A 9830-nucleotide genomic window follows, 5' to 3' on the forward strand; every position below is an offset into this window, starting at 1 on the left:
TGAGGGCACCCCTCACTACAGCCATCCCATCTTCACCAGGAAGCTCAAAGTAGTTGGAGGATGGTGGCCCTCAAAGACATGTCTGCCCAGAACCTATGACTATGACCTTTCTTGGAGAAAGAGTCCTTGCAGGTGAAATTAGGGTCCTGAGAGGAGACCACCCTGGTGGTCTTAAGTCCATGACAGATGTCCTCCTTGGAAGACAAGGGGAAAGACGCAGGGGGGAGACAGGCGACGAGGAGGCTCAGGTGGCAGGGATGTGCCCCCGGGTCCAGCCAATGCCAGCGTCCTCACTGCCTCCAGGAGCTGGAGGAGCCCAACCGCGGCAGCATTTCTGCCTGCCGTTGGAGACACAGGGTCAGGTTGTGGCACTTCTGTGGTCCCAGGAAACCGACACACCCCCACTAATAGCTGACCGGCCTTCAGCTGGAAGACAGAAGTTCTCAGGAACCTCACAACACCCCTCTCCTAAAGGGGGTACATTCTCCCCTCAGGGCACAGACTGGGGTTTGAGCCAGGGGTGGAAGGCATGGAAAGGCATTACGTATGTCCATATTAAAGCCCATCTTTCCATCTGTAAGAGGAAAAATACCGTCTAAAGTACTAACAATAGAGGCTGCAGGCAAATGCCTCACAGGCCCTCCCAGCACGCTCAGCACCCACCCCTCTCAGTCAGAGTACCTCCCCTGAGGACGGGGTACCCAGGAGATGCCTGTGCTTATTATGAGTTAACAAAGGTTTTTTTTTTTTTATTTTTAAGGCATTATTGATATACACTCTTATGAAGGTTTCATATGAAAAAACAATGTAGTTATTACATTCACCCTTATCTGATGGGCACTTGGGATGCTTCCATATCTCAGCTATTGTAAATAATGCTGCGATAAACATAGGGGTGCATATGTCTTCTTGAATTTGTGATCTTGTTTTCTTCGGATAAATTCCTAGGAGTGGAATTCCTGGGTCAAATGGTATTTCTATTTTGAGTTTTCTGAGGAACCTCCATATTGCTTTCCACAATGGTTGAACTAGCTTACATTCCCCCTAGCAGTGTAGGAGGGTTCCCCTTTCTCTGCATCCTCACCAGCATTTGTTGTTCCTAGTCTCTTCTATGTTGGTCATCCTAACTGCTTCATTCTATTTTAGTGAGTGAGCAGATGAAACCGTGTGCCATCACATAAATGGTGCAAATACTGGTTAAATATCATTTATTAACAATCATCTCTGTGCACCTGACTTTTGAGAAATGTGCCTTATGTTCAATTAAAATACCAGAAAGCAGAATGGTGGTGCCCAGGGCTGAGAGGTGAGGAAATGTTCTGGAACTTGAAAGGAAGCGGCTGCACAAGATGGTGAAGCCTCGCTGTTCTTGAAAAAATGTGACATATTTGATTTTAAAGTGCAGTCAAGAGCCAGCCTGCAAAGCCCACTCCAGCCATGGGCACCTGCCTGTTCCTGCGGGTGCTGTGGGCTTGGACCCCCAGCACCTCCTGCCCAGGAGCTCCGCACACTTAGGCGATCAGTTCACCCAGAGAGCAGCATCGGGGGTCACATATCCCAACCCACTGACTGCCTTTGGAAGAGGGCCAACCAAGCCCCTGCCCGCCTGTCTCCTATTGTAGATGGAGCTGAGACTGCGCAGCATGTCAGGGGCCAGAGAGCACCTGTTTGGAGGCACACACATGCGGCGCTTGTCCACTGGTGGTGATCGTGCCTGGATGAGCCACTGTCCCACGCTGGACAGCAAGCCAGGTCTGTCTGTGCTCCAGGGGGCAGTTGAGGACAAACTGCCCTGGACTTCAGCAGGTGCCTTCCCCATTAGCCTGAAGATACCAGAGAGCTTATTATCACTTAAATAACCATAGTCTCAGGACACTAAATGTCAGACAGGGCGAGAGGGTGGGCACCTGCTGGCAGTGCCACCCAGCTACCTGTAGATCACTTCAGACAGGGAGTGCATGCAGGGGGGCCTGCCAGGAAGGCTCAGGGCACACTTGGATCCCCATTGTGCTGTACAACAGCCAGCCACTGCCAAGCTGTTGTCATCACAGGAAAACCAGAAAACACGCCAGAATGGAGCTCCCCAAAAAACCCACAGAAGCAGCAGATGCCCTGGAGGGTGGTGGCAGCTGGCATCACCGACAGCTGGGCCCCTGGTCCATGGGAAGGCCAGGAGGGCCCTCCTCTCAGGGAAGGGGACTGGGGAGGCCAGGTGGCGCTGTGGGGGACAGAGCAGGCTGAGCACAGAGCTGCCTCTTCGGCTGAAGCTCTGCCACCCCCTCACATCCCCGGAGAGGCTAGTTGTGGACCGGACACCTCTGACCACAAGCCCATCTAAGAGGAATGGGCCGCTCCTTCCTGGTTGGAACAGCCCCGATGCCTCTGTCCTGCTCAGACAGGCATGGTGCCAGCTCAGCTTGGTCTTGGCCAACCTCACCACCAGCTGGGACCCAAGCTCTTGGAGCTGGATGACCTCTTTCACCGTGGCCTAGGCAGCCCTGGGTACCACAGCAGGGCCTAGGTCTCTCCCAGGGTGTCCCGCATCTAGGGCCTCATCCTTTGGGCCAGATGTGAGGCCCCAAGACAGCGTGGGAGCGAGAGCTAATGAGATCCAGCCCTGCGCTGCCCTCAGAAGGACAAGGGGCTGATGCCCAAGGGGCCCCACCCTCCGTTAACTGTTACCTGCTGGGAAGGGCGCTTGGCCCCTCAGGGACAGAGCTACAGGCTCAGTTTCCACCCTTGTTCAAAGTGCACATAATGGCAACCAGCAGAAGCTGGACGGGCTGCGAAAGGACCCTTCCCTGGAGCCTCCGCGGGGATGCACGTGCTGCGACACCTTGACTTCAGACGTGCGGCCTGCCGGGCCTTGCCAGCGGCTGCCTGTGTCTCAAACGCCAGTGTGTGGCCACCTGCTACGGCAGCCTGGACACCAGGGCCTTCCGACACCCCCTCCCACCCCAGCTGTGCGGGGCCTTCGGGCAAGGCTGAGCCACGTGTGAGCCACTCCCTCCAGTGACGCTGGCTTTGCCTCTCAGTCATCAAACTATTTCTGCCCATTTGTTTGTCTTTCATCTAGAACATTCACGCCACTCTGAACTGGAAAAAATGGGTATTACTTACACATGGATTTTCTTAATCTAAGAAAGAATTTAATACCCTTCACACTTATCAATTTATTTTTTCCTGCTAAGATCATAGCTTTCAGCCTCGCATCCTGGGGTGGACCAGAGTTTAATGTGTGCACTCACGACTCTACCTCTGTAAGCCTGCTTTGGCTTTTATCTTAATCACACAAAATTCCAGCCCTGTCACAAGTCATAGTTGGAATTAATTAGTAAACTTCTTGAATCTCATCTGGGGCAGGTAATTCATTATTAGTGAGGTTAGAATACACATCTCACACAGCTGAGGAGGCCGTGCGGTCAGTGCCAGTGGCCTGCCTGGTTCTCAACCCCCAGCTCCACAGGACTGTCTCCCAGCAACAGCTTCCAGGTGGGAAACACGAGCACCCCCGCGAGGCGAAGGAGCCAGGCACAGAGACCCGGGGGGAGGAACCTGCTGGGAGGGGCCGCTGGTGGCTACTACCCCCAGACCACCCCCCGCCCAGCTGCTGGCATGGTGCTCCCCGCACAGGGCAGCTGCCTTCCGGACTCTGGGCCCCACACACTTTCCGTCTCTTGGGTCTAGAAGCTGTCCATCTCTCCGCTCTACTCAGCTGCATCTCAGAACGTAAGTCACCTTCTTAAGCTCGCTCCTCATAAGGACCCACATCTGCCAGATGGCCTGTATGGCTAGAGGGAGGTCAGGACCTGGAATACCAGGCCCACGTAAGCAAGAACAAATCACAAGGCCAAATTCCCAGAAGCACAAGTGCCTGTGTCACAGAGTTCACAAAGGCAAAGCCGTGACAGACTGATGGCCCACACCGGTGGCTCCGGTGAGCGGACTTCTGTGCATATTAACAGAAGTAGAAGCAATGAAATAATTTGCTTCTTCACTGTTAAATCTCATCAAAAAGTTCTTGTCTTTAATCAAAGAGGGATAAAAATGACTTACACATGTCTACCTGTACTTATTGCATGCGTGTATTACACATGCATATTATCATGTGAAGGATCTGAAAGGCTAGCGTTGTTTTCTCTAAAATCTGTAACTGAAAAACTTTTCCAGCTCTAGCATGTGTGCGCCTGACCCCAGCTGGTCTTCCCGAGACCCCTGAGCGCCAACGTAAGGCCCCGGCAGCCCCAGTTCCGCACATACGAAGCCCTTGCAGACTTGGGCCTCGGGGCGCGGCGGCTGGTGGGAAAGGAAGGCGGTTCAGAGAGCAGCCCAGCGCCCAGGAACTCGTTCCCAGAGAAGCTGGGCCAGCAGGCCCTGGAACCGAGGTGAGCGCTCACAGATCAAGGGGCAGTGAGCACTGCACCAACCCAGGGTGGGTGTCTCGGGCAGCTGACCCTGACTGAAATGCAGGAGCAGACCACGTGGGGGCTAGAGGTGGGAGGGTGCCCCAGGTCTAGCGCAGAGCTTGGTCGAGGCCTCTGAGGGGATCAGTCGAATGGAGCCCACTGTGCAAGGAGACCCCAAGGGCGCCACTGGCATCTTACATCGTGACCGCCTGTCAAGCGCTGTGTCCGAGGGTCTGACGGCTGGAAGCCCCACCCCCGTGGGCCCGGTGGCTCTTTCCAGTTTTCGCTTGTACATAATTCCCTCTTTGCGGCCAGTTAGCTGAAGAGCCTGGGGAGAAAGTTTCAAAGATTCAAAATAAAATCGTTTCGTGGAAAGTGAGCCCACAGCCTGCAAACGTGGGTGCTGTGCCCTCCATGTCCCACACACATGGCTGCTTCTCTTTGCCCCAAACAGCTCAGAGAGGCCTGAGCAGGTGCGGTGGGGCAGGCCCAAGGCCGAGCCGTGCGGATGTCCACTCTACAGTGGGGGCTGACCGCCCCAAAGAACTGTGCTGGCCGGATCTGAGCCCCTCCCTGCCCGTCCCCTGCAATCAGGTTCACCCTGGGCTGGGGGCTGCAGGGGTCGGAGGTCAGGCTAAAGGGGCAGTCACCAACGCAAGAAGGGGACCCCACAGGAAACAGGGGAGGCAGGGCTTGAATTACTGTCTTTTAAACAAAAAATCTGGTACAAATGCAATTTTATTAGTCCCAAACACATGGAAGCATATATAACATAATTTAGAAAACCCAATGTGTTAAATTTACCATGTGCTCCCGAGAGGTACCATGGGCGCTAAGGAAGGAGAAGGCCCCTCCTGAAGGTGTCACCCCGGGAAGAGGCAGGGTAAAATCCGCATTTGAAGCGGATGACTTTGTGGATCTCCTTGCTCTGCAGGCGGCTGCGAGCGAAACCAGCAGTGGCTGTAGCTCCACAGACGCTCCAAGGAGGCAGCGGCCTGGGACGTCGTGTGCACACATCCGGCAAGCACCTGCCCAGGGCGAACGGAAGCAGAGAAGCCCAGCAACGGGTCGCTTAGGTAAAGGTGTTTTGATGGTCGTCGAGGTACGAGAAGCTACTTCTCTGGGCCTTTGCTAGCCGAGGCAGGGGGCACAGGCTGGGCGATCACCAGGGCTGCCCCGGCCTCGCTCCCGCCCCCACACGTGATCTCCAGAGTCACTCGCCTCCTCTGGGCCCAACAGCACAGGCTCTCCGTGAGATGGCTCTTCTGTGCTCTAAGTGGGGGTCATTATCAGCTCTTAGCAAAGATGAGACAGGGAAATAAAGGTGGTCAGAGAAAAAGGTAAATCTGATGCTGGGGAAAAAAACGGGAGGCAAGAGATTGTAGCAGTTAGTGTCAGCTTAATCTACTCCCCCGTCCATCACCGACGAATGGGCAAAACGTAGAAACTCAGCAACAGGGAGAAGGAAAGGTAATAACATGGTGCGAGCAGCCCCGGCAGCTGGAGCCGAGGGAAGGCACAGGGGCGAGCGGGGGCAGCCTGCTGTGGCCCTGACCAGCCCCTTCCCCAGAGCTGCGCCGCCCTGGCCTTTCTCTCTCCATTTCTGCCTGGGAGAAGCACAGCTGCTGAGGGCAGAAAGCTGAATTGTGCAACAGCCCACCAGACAGACATGGGGTCCAGGGCCAGCAGGGGCCTGGCAGGGCTAGAAGTATGAGGTGTCGCCATGGCAGTGGAAGACACCTCCCCTGGCCAGTGGGCTGCTTGGCGAGGGCCACACAGCCCAGGCTGCAGGACAGGGTCCAGACTCCAAGGCTCCCACCCTGCCTCTGTAGGTCCAGGATGGAGCAGCCAGGCTCACCAGCTGTAGATGAGCAAAGAAAACATCCAGGCGGAGCCGCCTCTGCACAGGGAAGATGCAGGGACGACGGGTGTACATGCAAGCTGAGCACAGGATGCACACAGGGGAGACTGGCTGACCACTTAGATCCAGACCCAGGCTGTGTGACCCCAGGCTGACAATGTTGGGGGGGGGTCTCTCCAACGGGGAAAGATGTGTCTTCACCCCTGCCTCACCTTGTTCCAGTGGGAAACAGCCATCAGTGCCAAGTGGAGACTTCGGAGGATGTCTTCCCCTTGCAGCAAGCAGAGATTTGGGAAGAAGACCCGCAGTCCTAACCATAAAACACTGGTAATCTGGGGTATGTTAAAATTAAGAGTTCTGTTCATGTGAAAGTATTATCAAAGAAGTAAAAACCAACATACATGAGAGTACTCACAAAACATATTTCTAACAAAGGACTCATAGCCAGAATATATTTTTAAAACACTCCTACTACTCAATAGAAAAAAATTTGACCTACTAGGAAAAATGGACAAAACACTGGACAGTGTACAGAAGAGGAAATCCACATAAACACATGTAAAAGTGTCCAGTATCAGTCGTCACCAGAGAAATGCAAATTCAAACTACACACGTTCCAAAACAGGCAGAATGAAAAGGAGAGCAAGCATGTGTTGGTGAGGACACAAGCCATCAGAACCACGTACTCTGCTGGTGGGAGTGTAAACTGTAAGGTGTCTACTACAGCCAGACATGCATGAGCACACATGCACGCAGTTCTCAGCCCGTGCAGCTTTCTGCATATCCCAGCAGAAATGATGCACGCCAAAGACATATAGTGGGGATGTTCACAGCAGATCTTTTTATTTTTTTATTTTTTATTAAGGTATGATTGATGTACCCTCTTATGAAGGTTTCACATGAAGAAACAATGTGGTTACTACATTTACCCATATTATCAAGTCCCCACCCACACCCCAATGTAGTCACTGTCCATCAGTGCAGCAAGATGCCACAGATCCACTATGTCCCTTCTCTGTGCTACACTGTTCTCCCCGTGACCCCCCACACCATGTGTCCTAAACATAATGCCCCTCAGTCCCCTTCTTCCTCCCTCCCGACCCGCCCTCCCCACCCCTCCCCTTTGGTAACCACTAGTCCCTTCTTGGAGTCTCTGAGTCTCACAGTAGAACTATCTTAATAGAAACTGGAGACCACCAGAATGGCCATCCCAGCAGGCTGGATAAAGAAATAAATCATGGTATCTTCATGTAAGAAAACAGAATGAGAATATAATAACAGTCTCCTGAGAATAAATAGCCCACAACCATGCACAATGGGAGCGAGAACAGTAGTCACAAGCTCACACTGTGCGATTCCGCTTGCACACACAACAGACAGGGTGACACCAACGACAGTCACGCTGAGGAGTGTGCAGGGTCCAGGGCCAGTGTTCTGTTTGGTGACCTGACTGCTGGGCACACAGGTGTGTCCAGCCGTGAGAGCTTCCGGGGCCATGCAGTGGCAGTATGTGTACCTTCCATGTGACTGTTGGACTTCAGTAAAAGTTACAAAAAGAAAGAAAAAAAGATAACCCAGCCTCAGAACAGACCCAAGAACAGAAGGAAATTCACCTCAAGTACTTCATGCAAGAGAACAACTTGGTAAAAACATTAAGCTGGTAAAATAAGAGTTTAAAGAAGAGGTTTTTTTTTTTTATGAAATGAATTTTTAAAATAAGTTTTTAAAAACTGAAAAAAGGGGAAAAAAATCAGAGTTCGAAAAATCGTTACTGAACTGATTGTTAGAAACAGTTTGCTAAAATAAAAATTACCAACAAATAGGAAAGGCTTGGAATAACCACAAAAATTAGAAGAGAGAGAAGGGCCCTCGGGACAGCTAACAGGTGGTCCCACGCCGGTGCCCTTCTGCCGCACCAACAGACGCCATCGCGGCCGCCTGCGCTGGGGACGACCTGGCGGCCGCCGCCTCCCGGCCCAGGTCCCTGTCCGCCGCACCTTCCTCTCTCCCCGGCCCCTCTTCCCCGCTCGCGACTACGGCTTCTGTCCTCAAACTTCGGGGCCCCGCCCGCTGCCCTCGGGCTCGGGCCGCGGCGGCCTCCCCTCCACCTGGCACCCCCTCTCCGTGCTTCCTCCGCCCCGGGTCGCACTCCGTAGGGTCACCCGGGTTCCTTGCTCTCCCAGGCCCGTCCCGCAGGGCAAGGAGGGTTCGGACGCGCTGGGAACCCCGGAGAGGCTTCTGCACTAGTCCTCTTGGGTCTCCCTTCCCTCCGCTCCCGTCCGATCCCCGAGCGCGTCCCGTCCCGCCCGCCCCTGTCCTTTCCAAAAGCGTAGCGCGCGCGCCGGTCTCCCTGCGGGGACCACCCGGGGCAGCTCCGCCAGCCCTCCTCAAACCCCGGCTGCGCCGTCCCTGGCTCTCCTTCGCCTCCCTGTCACCCCAGGCGGGGGGACTCCAGCGCCTTGCCCAGCCGCCCGCTCCCGCCCGCGCAGAGGACGGAGGCCGCGCCGCCAGCGCCCGCCCAGCAACCCGCGCGCCACCTGGGCTCCCCAGGTGTGAACCGGGGGCTGCGCGCGCCGGGTCCAGGCAAAGACAAGCAGGCCCTGAGAGCTCTGCCCAGCTCCTCCGGGCGTCCCCCGGCCCCGCTCGGCTATTCCTGCCCCGTTCCTCCGTGCGCTCTCCAACCCCGCGGGTCACCGCGGCCCCCGCTCCTCCTCCCCCCACCCGGGCTCCGCGCCCCCAGCTTCACCCCGCGCGGCACCGCCCCCGGCCCCAGCCCCCCGGACTCTCCACCCCGGCTCCTCCCCGCTCCCCTTGCCCCGCCCCACGCTCGCTCCTCCCCGCGCCCCCCAATCTCCCAGCCCCGCGCATTTCGCCCGCCCGGCCTGCGGTCACCCGTCGGGTGGCCGTACGGGATTCCGCCGCGCCGCCCTGCAGGGTTGCCAGGATCTCGCCCTTGCCCACGTCGCGTCGCCCGCCAGCAGAACCTGAGCTGCAAGTAGTAGGCACGGACCCGGCTGCGCAGGGCACTCCTCGTGCCGCCACCGGCGCCGAGCCGGGGCGAGCGCAGAGACCCTTCGTGCTCCCAACGGCCGCGCTTGCCCTGGAGCGTAGGGAGCTTCTACTTAGCTGCTGCTGCTGAGACCAGCCCCTCCCCGCCCTTCCCCTCCCCTCCCCGCCCTTCCCCTCCCCTCCCCTCCATTGGAAGACAGCCGATGGTTGCACATGATCATTGGCTGAACTGCCCGTCCATCTCGCTCCCCTCCCCGCCCCGGCCCCTCTTAGGTTACGGCAGCTGTAGTAGCCAATGGTGACCGGGGGCGATGATTGGGGGCGGGACCTAGAGCGAGGCGCAGGCCACGTCCAATGGAGGTCAGGGGAGTGCCAAACTGGCAGGGGCGGGGCCTTCGCTCGTTGGGGGCGAGGCGGGGCTCTGATGGAGTTCCCCAATCCTCGTGCGTCTCCGTGCCCCGGACCCGCCCCTCCACTCTTCCCCCAATCCTCGTGCGTCTCCGCGACCCGGCCCGCCCCTTCCGCGCTTTCCCCAATCCTCGTGCGCCGCCGCG

The 9830-nt window shown here is 56.3% G+C and overlaps 1 long non-coding RNA gene across 1 annotated transcript; it reads right to left on the reverse strand.

Moving 5' to 3' along the window:
* Positions 1-6: 6 nt before the first annotated feature.
* Positions 7-5341, reverse strand: LOC130683632 (uncharacterized). The gene is made up of 3 exons (XR_008997527.1): positions 5211-5341; positions 4605-4734; positions 7-1823 (listed from the first exon to the last, which is right to left on the reverse strand). It is a non-coding gene; the product is annotated as an uncharacterized LOC130683632 (long non-coding RNA).
* Between the last annotated feature and the right edge of the window lie 4489 nt (positions 5342-9830).

Source organism: Manis pentadactyla, chromosome 4 (genome assembly GCF_030020395.1).
Source record: "Manis pentadactyla isolate mManPen7 chromosome 4, mManPen7.hap1, whole genome shotgun sequence".
In the NCBI taxonomy this organism is placed as follows: domain Eukaryota; kingdom Metazoa; phylum Chordata; class Mammalia; order Pholidota; family Manidae; genus Manis; species Manis pentadactyla.